Here is a 15623-nt window from a genome sequence, read left to right on the forward strand (position 1 = left end):
CAAGCCTACGTCCAAACCACCAGCAAGGATCGAAAGATGGGTTTTACGCCTCCAAGCGTTTAAATTCCAGGTAATATACAAACCAGGAAGATCGAACATAGCAGACCCATTTTCGAGGTTATGTACACTTCAGTCAGACGCAACATTTGACGAACCAAACCTACACCATATATACTTCTTGGTCAAAGAAGCAGTACCCAAGGCTTTAACCATCTCTGATTTGGCAAAATGTTGTAAAGTAGATAATGAAATTAAGGAAACCATAAATACAATTTTTGATAATTCATGGGATACAAAAGGAAAGAATTCGCCATTTTATCCCTTCCGGTTGGAACTGACGACTTTAGGACCCTTTCTATTGCGAGGAAATAAGATTGTTATTCCAACTGATCTTCGACTACAAACTCTAAAACTAGCTCATGAGGGCCACCCTGGGGAGTCAGTAATGAAAAGACGACTTCGCTCAAAAGTTTGGTGGCCGCAAATAGACCGAGATGCCGAGAAATTTGTCAAAAGTTGCAACGAGTGCCTCTTAGTGTCACAACCTAACCGACCATCACCAATGGAAAGACAGAAACTACCATCAGGTCCATGGCAATTTGTTGCCATAGATTTCATGTCGGCAGGACAATCTGAATATCTTCTCGTAATAATCGATTACTATTCTCGATATGCCGAAGTCTTCTTTACCAAATCTACCACCTCTTCAACCGTTATAAAATTTCTGGAAGAAATATTTGCAAGATTAGGTATTCCAAAGACGTTAAAAGCAGACAATGCAACAAATTTTAATAGCGAAGAATTCAAGGCTTTTTGTTACACTAATGGAGTTAAACTGATCAATTCGGCCCCATATTGGCCACAAGCAAATGGGGAGGTTGAAAATTTTAACAAAGCACTGAAGAAACGTCTCCAAATATGCCACACAAAATCAAATAGGAACTACCGAAAAGAAGTTCAGGACTTCATATTAATGTACAATGTAACGCCACATAGTACAACAGGCAAGTCTCCGTCCGAATTAATATATAATCGTCGTATTCGGGACAAAATTCCCTGCTTGGACGATATTGCGATAGACCCAATTGACGAAGAAACTTATGACCGAGATTTAACAAATAAGACACATGAAAAAAATAAAGAAGACAAGAGAAGAAGAGCCTCCTTAAATGAGATTAAACCAGGAGATAAAGTTCTTGTCAAAAATGTGATATTCCCGCATAAGCTAACACCGACTTTTGCTAAAGATATTTATGATGTGACTGAAAGACATGGAAATGAGGTCATACTATATAGAGAAGGGAAGGTAGTAAAACGCAATATAGCCCATGTAAAAAAGGTACCAGAACCTTTCAAACTGTCTCTTGAAACCCCCTCAACATCCTCGATGACTTCCACTTCTTCTCTCACAACAACGCCGGAAAAGGAAACCACCGACACCTATCCCGATGATCGTAAGGACCAAAATCAATCCGAGGTTACTTTGGAACCTTTGAAGCCTTTGAAGCTCGTGAAAGATGGAGGGATGTGGAGACCTGTAAATACGGACTAGTGACGAATGTTTTGTAAATATGTTTTTCTACTGACGATCGATACCGGCGGAACCAACTGGTGCGGTGACAGTCAGTATTCGTTATCATTAGAGTTCGTTGTATTATTCTGTTAGTGAAATCCGATATATGTAAAGTTATATTAATAAAGTAATTAACTGTTCAATTGGTGTATTCGTCTGAGTGCTTTGTGAGTTACCACAGAAACACGTCCTGTTTCAAAATCTGCAAGGAAACTCTGTTAAACTGTAATTCTTGTAAAAATAACCCTTGGCAATTGTTGATACTTTTGACGTTAGTGACAGATATCACGTGGTTTTTGGGTCGTAATTTAGAGACATGACCACTGTAAAAATAACTCATATCATAAATCTCAGAAACACGTTTTGTATCAAATGCTGCAAGAAAACTTTTCTAAACCAATTTTGCAACTTTTAAGCATAGTTTGTCCGTCAGAGCCAAAATACCAATTAAGGTAATTTCAGTGTAGTAAAAAACGTAGAAATTAATTTTTGAAATCAAAATATTACAATCTAGCAAAATTATACAGGGATACCCATTTTTGACACTTTTGTAGGGCCTAGTAAAAATTAATAATAATAATATACAGTTGAATTAAAAAGCAAATGTTTGAATTATTAAAACTGACGAGAATCTGTAGATATTATTATGTAAACGCTTTGTAATTTACATTTACAAACTGACAATTAAAATAACTGTCATAAATCTCATAAACACGTTTGGTTTCGAAAACTGTGTTAAACTGTAGTTCTTGCAAATTTTGACAGTTTTGACATTAGTAACATATATCGCGTGGTTTTTGGATGATAATTATTTAGCTAGGCAGTCACGTGACCATTGTCAAAATAACTACCATAAATCTCAGATACTTGTTTTGTGTCGAATACTGCAAGAAAACTTTTCTAAACCTTGGTTTTTGCAACTTTTTGAGCACAGTTTGACAGTCAAAAACAAAATTGCTTGTCAAACCTACTTGGAGTAAGAAAAAGAATGTTTTAAACCCATTTTTGGAATCATCATTAAGTTTCTTATCCAATAACCTGAAAAAACACTTTAAAATTTGGTACAGTCAATTAGAAAAGCGGTGTCAAAGTTTGAACTGACAAAAACACAGTTTGAAAGAACAGTCAAGGACAAAATTGGCTGCATAACCCACTTAGAGTGAGAAAATGACTGTTTTAAGCCAGGTTTGGAATCCTTATTAAATTCCCTATTCAATATCATGAAAAAACACTACAAAATTTGATACAGTCAAGGAGAAAAGCGGTGTCAAAGTTTGAACTGGCAAAAACACAGTTTAAAAGGACAGTCAAGGACAAAACTGCTGGTAAAACCAACTTGGAGTGAGAAAATGACTGTTTTAAGCACATTTTTGAAATCCTTATTAAATTTCCTATTCAATAACATAAAAAAACACTTTAAAATTTGGTACAGTAAAGGATAAAAGCGGTGTCAAAGTTTGAACTGACAAAAATACAGTTTAAAAGGACAGTCAAGGATAAAAATGCTTGTAAAACCTACTTGGAATGAGAAAATGACTATTTTAAGCACAAGTTCGGAATCCTTATTAAATTTCCTATTCAATAAAGTAAAAAAACACTTTAAAATTTGGTACAGTCAATCAGAAAAGCGGTGTCAAAGTTTGGACTGACAAAAACACTGTTTGAAAGGACAGTCAAGGACAAAATTGGCTGCAAAACCCACTTGGAGTGAGAAAATGACTGTTTCAAGCCCATCTTTTGAATCCTTAGTAAATTCCTTATTCAATATCATGAAAAAACACTTCAAAAATTGGTACAGTCAAGGATAAAAGCGGTGTCAAAGTTTGAACTGAGAAAAACTCAGTAAGTTACGTGACTAACATAAGTAACAGAATCTATTGCAATTGTATTTTTTTTTATCAAAACATAATCTCGCATAAAAATATCTATTTATATGCGAAGAGTACTCAGAACTGAGCATTAAGTTTGATAGCAACATTTAAAAATTTTGTACTCAACAAAAATGACGCACTCTGTACGTGCTCATTAGATAAACTTCTAAGTAAAAAAAAAACGTAAAAAGCAAACATAATTGCCGCTTTGACAGGCTTTCAAAAATAATTATAACAAATTACATCTTCTAAAGTTTCAGTAAACTTTTTCAGTACAGGGATGGATATAATTCCTGTTTGTGGAGTAACTTTATAAAGATTTTTAGCTGTTTTATTTAATATGTCGATCCTAAGTTAGATGAGTCTGGTTTTGTACTATTTTGGGGTAGGTTAGGCTGTTTTTGGAAAAAGTTACGACATTTCAAAAATTGAAAAAATGCGATTTTTGCAAAAAGTGCAATTTTGGCAAATTTTTATTGTGCTCCATAAGGGTTCCAATGCACAGCAAAGGGCATATTTATTCCAAAGAACCTTAAATTTGATAAAATAAGTACAAAGAAAACACTTTAAAATTTTTCATTTTTCAAACTACTTTTTGAGATACAGTATCTCGGTAACATGAAGAGCTAGAGAGACGAGTTTTGGCTCATTTTGTGGTATTTTTTATCCTTTTTCTATTAGCGAAATTGATTGGAGTTGAAATAAAAAAGTTACAACCTTTCAAAAATTAAAAAAGTGACAGTTGTGGTAAAAAGTGCGATTTTGGCAAAAATTTCTTAACTAAACCGCGCACAAAAACCGTAAATAACATAATATATTTATGCTATTTTAGATAAGTTTTATATTTTTTAGGTTAGTTTAGTTTGTTTTATAATTATTTAATATATTGTATTTATAATATAACACAATTACATCGAAATTTTGCTTGGAATTATTTTAATTCGTTTTTGATGTTTAAGCATTCAATGCCAGGCATTTTAAATCCATTTAGGGTCGGTTTTTCATAGAAAAATTGGTGATTTAGACCGAAAAGATTCATAATATTTATTTTAAGCTTGAGGTAAAATCCCGTCCAAGTTGACACGAGGTTAAAACCAAGTAAACATCCGCAAACGCCTTTAGCAAAACGTAAGTTGAGAAGGACAAAATAACTGAGGGTAATTTGAAAAGTTTAGTTTGCTGTTTGGTTGAAGACTTTAATCCAAAGCTTATTTACGCTTTTACTTCAGTTATTTAACTTTTCGTTTAATTTATTATTGAAACAAGATTTGCGGATTTGAAGATCTGTAATCTATAATTTTCCACACTTGAACAAGAGTTTGGACAGAAAATTATGAGGAATTGCAATCAACCAATATCTAAAAATTTAGTTTTTTTAATTTTAGATTTTTGACTGAAATATGGCAAAAAATGAGTTTTTCCTTACAAACAGGTAGAATCTCGTTAAATAATCGAACAGAATACTTCGATATGTATTCCTCTCGACATTTCCACACACGCTCTTTATTCAAACAGCTTATTTTGATGCGGTGCAAAATTATGGAAAGTGATGGAAATAATGATAACGAGCATTTATGTAGATGTAACCAATTTATATTCATGCTGAACGTCGGAAGCTGCTAGATACTCTTTTATTATGGAAAGTGGATAAATTTGCGTAATTTGGTAAATCCAATTAGTTATTTTAATCAAGTAAAATTACTGTGTATTATTTATGTTTCTAGAACAATGCATATCGCAAAGTAATAAAAGTTTTTAAGAAGGAGCGCATTTTCAAAAGTAATATTCATGCATCGCGTCCAATAAACTTGCTCATATTTCGCAATAAACGTCTAAACAACGAATTTTTAGCAGAGCTTTGAAAGTCGTTCTTTCATAAAATCTATTACTTTTCACAAAAATGATGGGAGTTCTTATAATCCCTTTCAGATAGTTCCAGGCAATTGTCAGATTGTTTCTAACATTTGTCAGATGAATGCTGGATAATTTTTGGCAATGCCACATGGTTTCAGACAATTGTCAAATAGTTTCTGGCATTGCCAAATAATTTCTAACAATGCCAGTTAGTTTCTGACGATGCCAGATAGCTTCTGCTTCTGGTAATGAAGAACTCTGCTGAGAAATTAAAGAAGAAATATTTAGATTAATCACTAATTATGATTTAGACACGAATATAAATTAAAAAGAACGACAGACTCAAATTATTGTTTAAATCGCGGTTAGTAATTTTTTTTTATCCTGAATCGTAATTAATTTTCTTCTGAAACAATAAAATAAAAAATTAAATAACACATTTGATAAAATATACCTTTTATTAGTACAATATAAATTTCATAGGATTTTCTTTTAAATTTAACAATATGAAAGCCCTTGTGTTTCCTTAAAACAATGTTCTATTGTACAAACGTTGCGTTGAAATTGTTGCTTATCGTATTTTATTATTTTTAATGAAGTTTGCCTGAATTGAGCGAGATGACAAGCTTTGCTGACCCCGTCCATTAATTAAATTAATCTTTTATAATTTTTGCTGCCATTTGTCTAAAAACCCGTCAATTTAGAACGAGTTTATGTGTGAAAAATATAATTTTAAAGCCGCAGCTTTTGCCAGCAAAAGTCCATAATTATACACATCATAAACATTATACTAATAGTACAAAAAATATTATCACAGAATTGTAGTAAGAAAGGAATTAAGTATAGTAAGGCAAAAATTATCCAGGACACTTAAAGTAACTGTGATAATAACAATATTCAAGTTTAATATAAACTATAAAACTGACTAACTTCAACATAAGTACTTTAAACTGTAATAAGTGAGATAATTTTTGCTCTACAAATTGAGCAATAATTCAACGTAGTTAACAACATTTAGCCCTTCTGGAAATGCCTTGGCTTTTCCCATAATAGAGCTGATACTTTTTCTGATCATTTTCCGTCACCTTCTTCTCCAAATTTGTCAAACACTCTTGACATTTCTTTATGTTGGTGGATCTAGAGTCGCTGCTTTCGGACGCGTAAATGGCACTCCAAATGTTATGCAATGACTGCTTCATCATGTGATAGGACACGTCCGATTTGGTGTCCATTGAATTAGAAATTTGGGCCTCGTAGGATTCAAGGCGGTTGTAGATTTTTTTTTGGTCCATCTTAGCTGGTGATGTTTTTTGAATTTAGTGGATTCAGTAGCTAGCTGAAACAATAAAAACGTCTAAATATTGATGTTAGAATACTAAATCTGGCAAATCATAATATTTGTCTTGTCCAACCGATGGGTAGACCGCCGATAATTTTTTATACACCAAAATGCCTTTTTCCATACAAAATACCTTGAGATGCTTTTGAATGTCTTAAAACTGCCTCATATTGCATTGAAATACATTGAAATGCCTTTAAGTTATTTAAACTGCCTCAAAATGCCTTAAAATGTTTACCTACATATTTGTGGCCCCTGGTATTGAGACAATTGATGAAATACACCCTTGACATTTTTTTTTATCACGTGACCGTTTTTAGGTCAGATTAATTAAGTAGCATGTCTGATTTGACAATTTGTACATGACATTTTGAGCCTTGTCAAAATGTCATAAGGATTAATGATTCAATAAAAATGACTTCTTTCTTCTTTTCCACATTTTGAACACTCAAAAGCTTAAAATTGTTTTTTTTTAAGTCACGTGACAGTTTTTAGGTTAGGTTAGGTGACAACATAAAGATGCCAGTTGACATTGTCAAAAACAGTCACGTGACCTTCAAAACGCAGTTTAACTTTGGAAAATTTATAAATAAAATTTAGACAGTTGTAAAAACTTAAATTACAAAATACACGTCACGTGACTTGGATAATTCAATTTTTGAGCTTGCAACGCTGTAAAGACCAGTTGACATTGTCAAAAACAGTCACATGACCTGCAAAACGCAGTTTAAACTTTGGAAAATTGATAAATCAAATTTGGACAGTTGCGAAAACTTAATTTGCAAAATGCACGTCACGTGACTTGGATAATTCAATTTTTGAGCTTGCAACGCTGTAAATACCAGTTGACATTGCCAAAAACAGTCACATAAACCTTCAAAATGTAGTTTAAACTTTGGAAAAGTGATAAATAAAATTTAGACAGTTGTAAAAACTTAAATTGTAAAATACACGTCACGTGACTTGGATAATTCAATTTTTGAGCTTGCAACGCTGTAAATACCAGTTAACATTGTCAAAAACAGTCACGTGACCTTTAAAACGCAATTCCAACTTTGGAAAAGTGATAAATAAAATTTAGACAGTTGTAACAACTTAAATTGCTAAATACACGTCACGTGACTTGAATAATTCAATTTTTGAGCTTGCAACGCTGTAAAGACCAGTTGACATTGTCAAAAACAGTCACAAGACCTTTAAAACGCAGTTTAAACTTTGGAAAATTGATAAATAAAATTTAGACAGTTGTAAAAACTTAAATTGCAAAATACACGTCACGTGACTTGGATAATTAAATTTTTGAGCTTGCAACGCTGTAAAGACCAGTTGACATTGTCAAAAACAGTCACAAGACCTTTAAAACGCAGTTTAAATTTTGGAAAATTGATAAATAAAATTTAGACAGTTGTAAAAACTTAAATTGCAAAATACACGTCACGTGACTTGAATAATTCAATTTTTGAGCTTGCAACGCTGTAAAGACCAGTTGACATTGTCAAAAACAGTCACATGACCTGCAAAACGCAGTTTAAACTTTGGAAAATTGATAAATCAAATTTGGACAGTTGCGAAAACTTAATTTGCAAAATGCACGTCACGTGACTTGGATAATTCAATTTTTGAGCTTGCAACGCTGTAAATACCAGTTGACATTGCCAAAAACAGTCACATGACCTTCAAAATGTAGTATAAACTTTGGAAAAGTGATAAATAAAATTTAGACAGTTGTAACAACTTAAATTGCAAAATACACGTCACGTGACTTGAATAATTCAATTTTTGAGCTTGCAACGCTGTAAAGACCAGTTGGCATTGTCAAAAACAGTCACGTGACCTTTAAAACGCAATTCCAACTTTGGAAAAGTGATAAATAAAATTTAGACAGTTGTAAAAATTTAAATTACAAAATACACGTCACGTGACTTGAATAATTCAATTTTTGAGCTTGCAACGCTGTAAAGACCAGTTGACATTGTCAAAAACAATCATGTGACCTTCAAAATGCAATTTAAACTTTGGAAAAGTGATGAATAAAATTTAGACAGTTGTAAAAATTTAAATTACAAAATACACGTCACGTGACTTGAATAATTCAATTTTTGAGCTTGCAACGCTGTAAAGACCAGTTGACATTGTCAAAAACAGTCACGTGACCTTCAAAATGCAATTTAAACTTTGGAAAAGTGATGAATAAAATTTAGACAGTTGTAAAAATTTAAATTACAAAATACACGTCACGTGACTTGAATAATTCAATTTTTGAGCTTGCAACGCTGTAAAGACCAGTTGACATTGTCAAAAACAGTCACGTGACCTTTAAAACGCAGTTCCAACATTGGAAAATTGATAAATAAAATTTAGACAGTTGTACAAACTTAAATTGCAAAATACACGTCACGTGACGTTGATAATGCAATTCTGAGCTTGCAACCACTGTAAGGCCAATGAACATCTGTCAAACTTAATCATGTGACCGTTAAAATGTTTTTTAAACTTTAAAAACTCGTTAAATTAAATTTAGACAGTTGTAAAGGCTGAATTTGTAAGAGACTTATCACGTGGCTTTGATTGTGCAATTTTAGAGCTTGCAACACTGTAAAGTCGAGTTGACACCTGTCAAAAACAGTCACGTGACCTTAAAAATGTAGTTTAAATGATGTAAAGTTGGTAAATTATTATGATAATTTGTAATGAATATTAATTGTCAAGATTTTACATTTTTCAGTCAATTTTGTTATATTGATACACTATATTGTCTACTGCATTGTATTCCATAAAATATCGCAAAATTTCCTTTATTTCACTGAAAATCTTAATGAAGATTTTGGAATATACCTCAAAATACTCTAAAATACCTTATAAATAATAATAATGCTTCGTAATACTGGCAAATTGCCTCATAATACCTCAAATTACCTCGGGTGTGTATACTAAAATACCTCGCCAATCTACCTCTCGTATCCAACGCAATTTGTTCATTAAAAACGATAAAATTTCCCGACTTGTCTACAGACAAACTGTAGTAAAATCCTGTTAACAAGTAAGCAAATGTTACTTATAAATAGGAAAATTTAAAAGTGCTGATTCAATTTATGTAACGCCAAAATACTATAATTATCACTTAAGTTAATACAGGAAATTTCCGAATAACGAATGGTAATAACGTAAGTATTCCAAACACACTTTTCATGTCACGACCAATTAGAAGGAAATTATTCCCTTTTAGCCCTGACTGTAAATGTATTGGAAAACATTTCGAAACGAAGGTTTATCCGGTCAAACGGTTATTATTGGCTTTGTGTATCGAGAAGTCGATTTATTGAACCGATTCGTCAAAAGGGATACGTTTTGCTGGTTTAGGGTTTCCGTCTTTGACCACGAAATTTATTGTCCAATCAGGCAATTGTACGTTTACTGGTAAAAGAAAGCGATATAAATATATTTTTAAATTTTCAGGATATACAGTGTGACCCATTTAGAATGGAAACACCCCTATAAAATTTTAGGTTATTAACCGATTTCAATGATTTTTTTTTTAAATAATTAGGAATGAAATGTCTATTACGGGAGAAAATTTTAAATATTTATTTCAGTTTTCAGGTCATATTACGATACTTTTTCTTGATAGAAAATGGAGAATTTTTATTAGCGATTTTTTTATTGAAAAAATTACTACACCACTGGATCTATAGTGCTTTCAAATAGCTGTGACCAAAATTTTTATTTTTTATTATTATTTTTTTTTTTTTGATTTTTTTTTTTTGATTTTTTTTTTGATTTTTTTTTTTTTTAGAAATTAATCAATTAATAAGTAATAATAAACAAGTAAATAGTAACACCATTTCTATGGCAACAGTTGATGCAGGGTGTTCTTTTGTGACCGTTAGCTTAGAGGATTTTTGAATTTTAATTTGTCATAACTTTGTTATTAATGAATGGATTTTTATGAAATTTTGGTCACAGCTATTTGAAAGCACTATAGATCCAGTGGCGTAGTAATTTTTTCAATAAAAAAATCGCTAATAAAAATTCTCCATTTTCTATCAAGAAAAAGTATCGTAATATGACCTGAAAACTGAAATAAATATTTAAAATTTTCTCCCGTAATAGACATTTCATTCCTAATTATTTCAAAAAAAAATCATTGAAATCGGTTAATAACCTAAAATTTTATAGGGGTGTTTCCATTCTAAATGGGTCCCACTGTATATAGATGAAAGCCTATAATGTATGTATTAACAAGGTTTGAAATGGTTTTTAAAAACAAATCTCCAGAATGTGGAAATGTATTTCTACGTGTTCTGAATTTAACGAATATCACTAAATTACAGACAAAACTCACTAAAAAACCTACCGTAGGCTCTATCTTAATATGAGCTTGAAACAGGATTTCTGAGGCAAAGCGGAAATCTCAGAATAAATATAACTAGTTTTTTCATTTTTCCTAAACTTCTTCCCAAATCGATAAGAGTAAATCTAAAAACCTACCCGGCCTAAGTAAGATAATACTAAAAAGGTATTGCACAGAGTGAATCTTTTATCATTTGAAAGCTGATGAAAAACAGTGAAAATAAAATAAAATTGTAATTTTTAAATATTATTATCAACTTAACAAGTGTTGAAAATGTGTATGTTGGCAGCATACCAATCTGTTGTATCTTTATTATGTAATTCTAGTTGTTTTCTCTGTTATTGTTTCATCAGAAAAAAATCCAGTGGGATTAAGATCTGGAGACCTTGCTGGCCATCCAACAAAACACCGATTTTCCGCAAAACGAGTTTTAAGTTGAATTTTCTGTATTTCTCGCTTATCCAACTAAAATTAGTTAAAAGATCATCCAGTTTTGACAAAAAAGTTTTAAAACTTTTTTTAGAGAAAAGTTTGTCGTTTCGAAGATATCGGTGCATATCAAGAGTGAGGCTGAGGATTCAGTTTTTACAGTGTAAAGTATAATATAGTTTTTTAATTCAACTAGAGTTACAGAATTCAAAAATTAACAACTAAGTCATAAGCAGAATGCAGTTTTAGGCTAAATTGGGTATTTTGTTTATCTTTGGAGATACGGGGTTGGTTAATAACAAAACAAAATCACACAACCAATAATGTTTCTTTAAAATTTCTTTTTAACTAAATTTGCAATAATTCCATTAGACAACATTTATAAAATCATTTTTTTTTAGTGTGTGGTAAGTAGCATTTTGAACACTCACCTTTCTAAGCTCCAACTGAACACCAACTGGTTGCTCCTACACTGAAAATGCGGATTTTATGCAACTTTCGATAAGATAAATACTGTTTTCAAACCCGTGCCGCCATAACACCTTGTTGCCGCTAAAATACGACCCGCCAGCAAAACGATGGTATATTTATGGCAAGCCCAGTAAATAAGCGACGTTCCCGTGACGTCCCAGTCTTGTGATCTGGCGACGTCACAGTCATTCTCGTTGCCGCCTATAGGAAAGTCACACAATTTCTCGCTCGAGTAGATATTGTCAAGGTTAAGGTTTGTTTATGTTGTTATTTTGCTAGCTGTTTTAATAACAGGAATCTGGGCTATAATGCAACTAGAGTAGCAAAACTTTTGTTGGTAATTGCGGTTATAAATTGCAAAATAGATATGTACCAATCAAGGTGAGATATTGCAATTTAGTGGTAACAAAAGCCAGTATTAACATTTAAAAAAAACGGTAGTATTTCTAGGAGAAAAAGGATCAGTTTCCTACAATCAAAACTAAACTACTTTTGCAAAAATTTAGTGAAATCCATAATATTTTTTATACTCCAGCAGAATCCAGAAGAAAATACAGGGTTGTCCAGTTTTAAATGTCGATAATTCTTAAAAATAAGTGGACATGGTAATTTTCCTGAAAAATGCTTCCTAAGGAAGAGATACAGTCCTCAAAATTTCAGTTTAAAAAATGTATTTTTTCTTGTAACTATCAGACTTAAGTACTTATGAAATGAATACTCGTTATGTGATGTGAATAACGTTTGTCAAAATTGTTTAGTGGCGTTGATACAGAAGGACAATGGTCTTCATTTTCCCACTCTGTTTTCTACCCTTACTGGATATTATTTAAAAATTACAGTTTTTTTAATTTCCTTGTTCAATTTGGAGAAGGAAATATGTCTTGCAAAATTTTGATTTAAAATTCTGTTTGCGAGATAATCGGGTTATTACGTTTTAAAACTCAAAAAAAGAGAGGATTCAAATTTGGTCATCTGGGAGGTACACAAGTTAATTTTTGACACTGAAAATAATCAAAGAAACAGGATTTTTACACAAATTTTTTCTGGCGTTCAGTTTTTTAGACTATAAGTAATGCCAAACTGATCATTCAAGACTTGCGAGAGTCCGAATTTGTACTGAATAGTCTAAAAAGGTGAAAAGGTGTTATTTACTACTAAAAATAATCTTATAATACGTTTTTTTCAGAATCCATTGTCCAAATCAAGACAAAGACTGTTACTACATAGACTACTGGTATCTGTTGACTTATAATGCTAGAAATGATTTTACTAAGACTAAAGAGAGTCCAAAAGATTTTTTTCAGGACTTTAATTGGTATACAACTCAATTTTTTGACTGAAACAAGTCTAGAATTTAATGAAACACTGGAAACTGTCCAAATTCATTTTTTTTGGACTAATTCTGAAGAATTACTGGAGAGTTTGAAACTTGATGTTTACCATTATTAATTACGATTAAGATTTTTCAGTCTTAAAGCAAGAAAAACAGTTTTTTTTAGAATCGATGAGTGTGAAAATGAATTTAATAGTGAAGAAGCTTGAAATGACATTTTCAAGACTATGGACAGTGTACGTACTGGCTTTTAGGCCTGATAAGTCAAAAACTTTGTGAAAATAGTCTTGAAACTAGACTTTTCAGGCTAAACACAGTCTTAAAGCACTAAAAATAGTTTAGATTTTTAAGAAATGCTCCAATTTTTAGCACTGGGACATCTAAGACATTTTTAAGCCTATAGAACATTTAAAAATCGTTTTTTTAAGTCTAGTATGTCAAAAATTTGGTGAAGACAGTCTTAAAACTCAATTTTCCAAGCTGAGAGCAGTTTTAAAGCACAAGTCAATTTTTAAGCCTCTCAAGTCAATTTTCACCGTTTCAAAGTAAATTTACTCGTTAATAAGTCAATTTTCAAAACTAAAGTCTTTCAATTTTTCTGAAAACTGTGAAAACTGGTTACAAAGACAATTTTTAAGCTTCTTAAGTCAATTTTTACTGTTTTTAAGACAAAGTTGGGTTGGGTTAGTTTTGGGTCTTTGAATGTAATAACTCAATTATCTCGTAAACAAAGTTTCAAATCAGAATTTTATAAGAGATACTTATTTTGTCAAATTGAACAAGTAAAGTAAAAAAAAAACTGAAATTTCTGAAAAAATCCAGTGATGAGAAAAAAAAATTAAAACCATCGTTTTTAAGCATTTCAAGTTAATTTTTACAGTTTCCAAGTCAATTTTCAATACAAAACTCTTTCAATTTGTCTGAAAATTATGAAAACTGCTTAGAAAGACAGTTTTTAAGCTTCTCAAGGTAATGTTCACCGTTTTAAACTCAATTTGCTAGTTTCTATGTCAATTTTCAATACTAAAGTTTGTCGATTTATATGAAAACTGTGACGACTGACTACAAAGACAGTTTTTAAGCATTTCAAGTTAATTTTTACAGTTTCCAAGTCAATTTTCAATACAAAAGTCTTTCAATTTGTCTGAAAACTATGAAAACTGCTGACAAAGGCAATTAAGCTTCTCAATGTAATTTTTACCGTTTTAAACTCAATTTTCTAGTTTCTATGTCAATTTTCAAGACTAAAGTCCTTCAATTTGACATTTTTAAGCTTTTTAAGTCAATTTTCAGCATATCCGAGATAATTTTTAACTTGAGTTCGGTTAAACTCTTAGCATAAGTGTTATTTTCTTATAAGAAAATATACGTCTTTATTTAATTGTATTTTTGTGGGTTTTTTTTTGTTGTTTAACTTATTTTCGACTTGACACTAATATTCAAGCTTCGTGGGCCACAAAGATTGTAAAAATTTAATTAAAATTTCCAGACAGGATGTCGACATACATATTTAAGAATTGCTTATAGATAATTTCAATAATCAACCGAATGATCGATTGATATTTATTTTACTTGGAATTTTAATACAATGACGTAGTTATTTGCATTACATTTACAAGCTAATAATGCACGAGTTTTGAAATTCTTTAGATATTTTTGTGATATTGTGATATGCAATTAATGGCCTTCTGCATGCATATCATAAGTTTAAAAAAATATGTAAAGTGTTACTTAAATGCGCTGTCAAACTTCAAAATAATGATTTTCTTTAAACGGTTTGTGCATAAGTTATCAACAAAAATGGCTAATTGTTATTTGCAGTACAAAACAGAAATAAGCGAATTCTGTTTTGGCCAACTTTAACATAATAATTAACATCACAAGGATTTAAAACATTAAACGTTTTTCTTGATAAAATGCACCGAAAATGTAGAATAATTCAGAATTGAAAAACTTTGAGATTAATCTAAATTTTTCCAAAATCTGAGCGATATTCATGTAGTTGGTTTTTGAAAAATGTGTATTAGCAATTTTCAGTAGATTTTTAAATAGTCCTATTTTTCAATTAAATCAAGCGTAAATGAGAAATGTTTATGTGTAGGTGTTACATAACAAAATCCGTTTAATTTGTTTTTAGTAGAGAAAGGATGTACAAAGTGTTGTACGACAGAGAAATAACTTCTGTTTGTTAAATTATACTCAAAATAAAAGAAGAAATAACATATTGTGGGTTTTTTCTTTAATATATTTCTCACTGTTACAATTCCTTTCTTTTTCATTAATTTTGATACTATTTGCGGTTGTGTTATTGCTCTAAGAAATTTACAGTCAACAATGCGACATTTCGTGCCTCGCATCTAAAATGTTTGCTCATTATCGACTTAGCTCAAATTCGCATAAAC

The 15623-nt window shown here is 31.2% G+C and overlaps 1 long non-coding RNA gene across 1 annotated transcript; it reads right to left on the bottom strand.

Annotated features, from left to right (window-relative positions):
• Positions 1 to 5737: 5737 nt before the first annotated feature.
• LOC145740598 (uncharacterized) lies at positions 5738 to 12352 on the bottom strand. The gene is made up of 2 exons (XR_014181482.1): positions 11849 to 12352; positions 5738 to 6634 (listed from the first exon to the last, which is right to left on the bottom strand). It is a non-coding gene; the product is annotated as an uncharacterized LOC145740598 (long non-coding RNA).
• Positions 12353 to 15623: the final 3271 nt, after the last annotated feature.

Source organism: Ips typographus, linkage group LG1, assembly GCF_016097725.1.
Source record: "Ips typographus isolate SLU linkage group LG1, UJ_Ityp_2.0, whole genome shotgun sequence".
Lineage (NCBI taxonomy): Eukaryota > Metazoa > Arthropoda > Insecta > Coleoptera > Curculionidae > Ips > Ips typographus.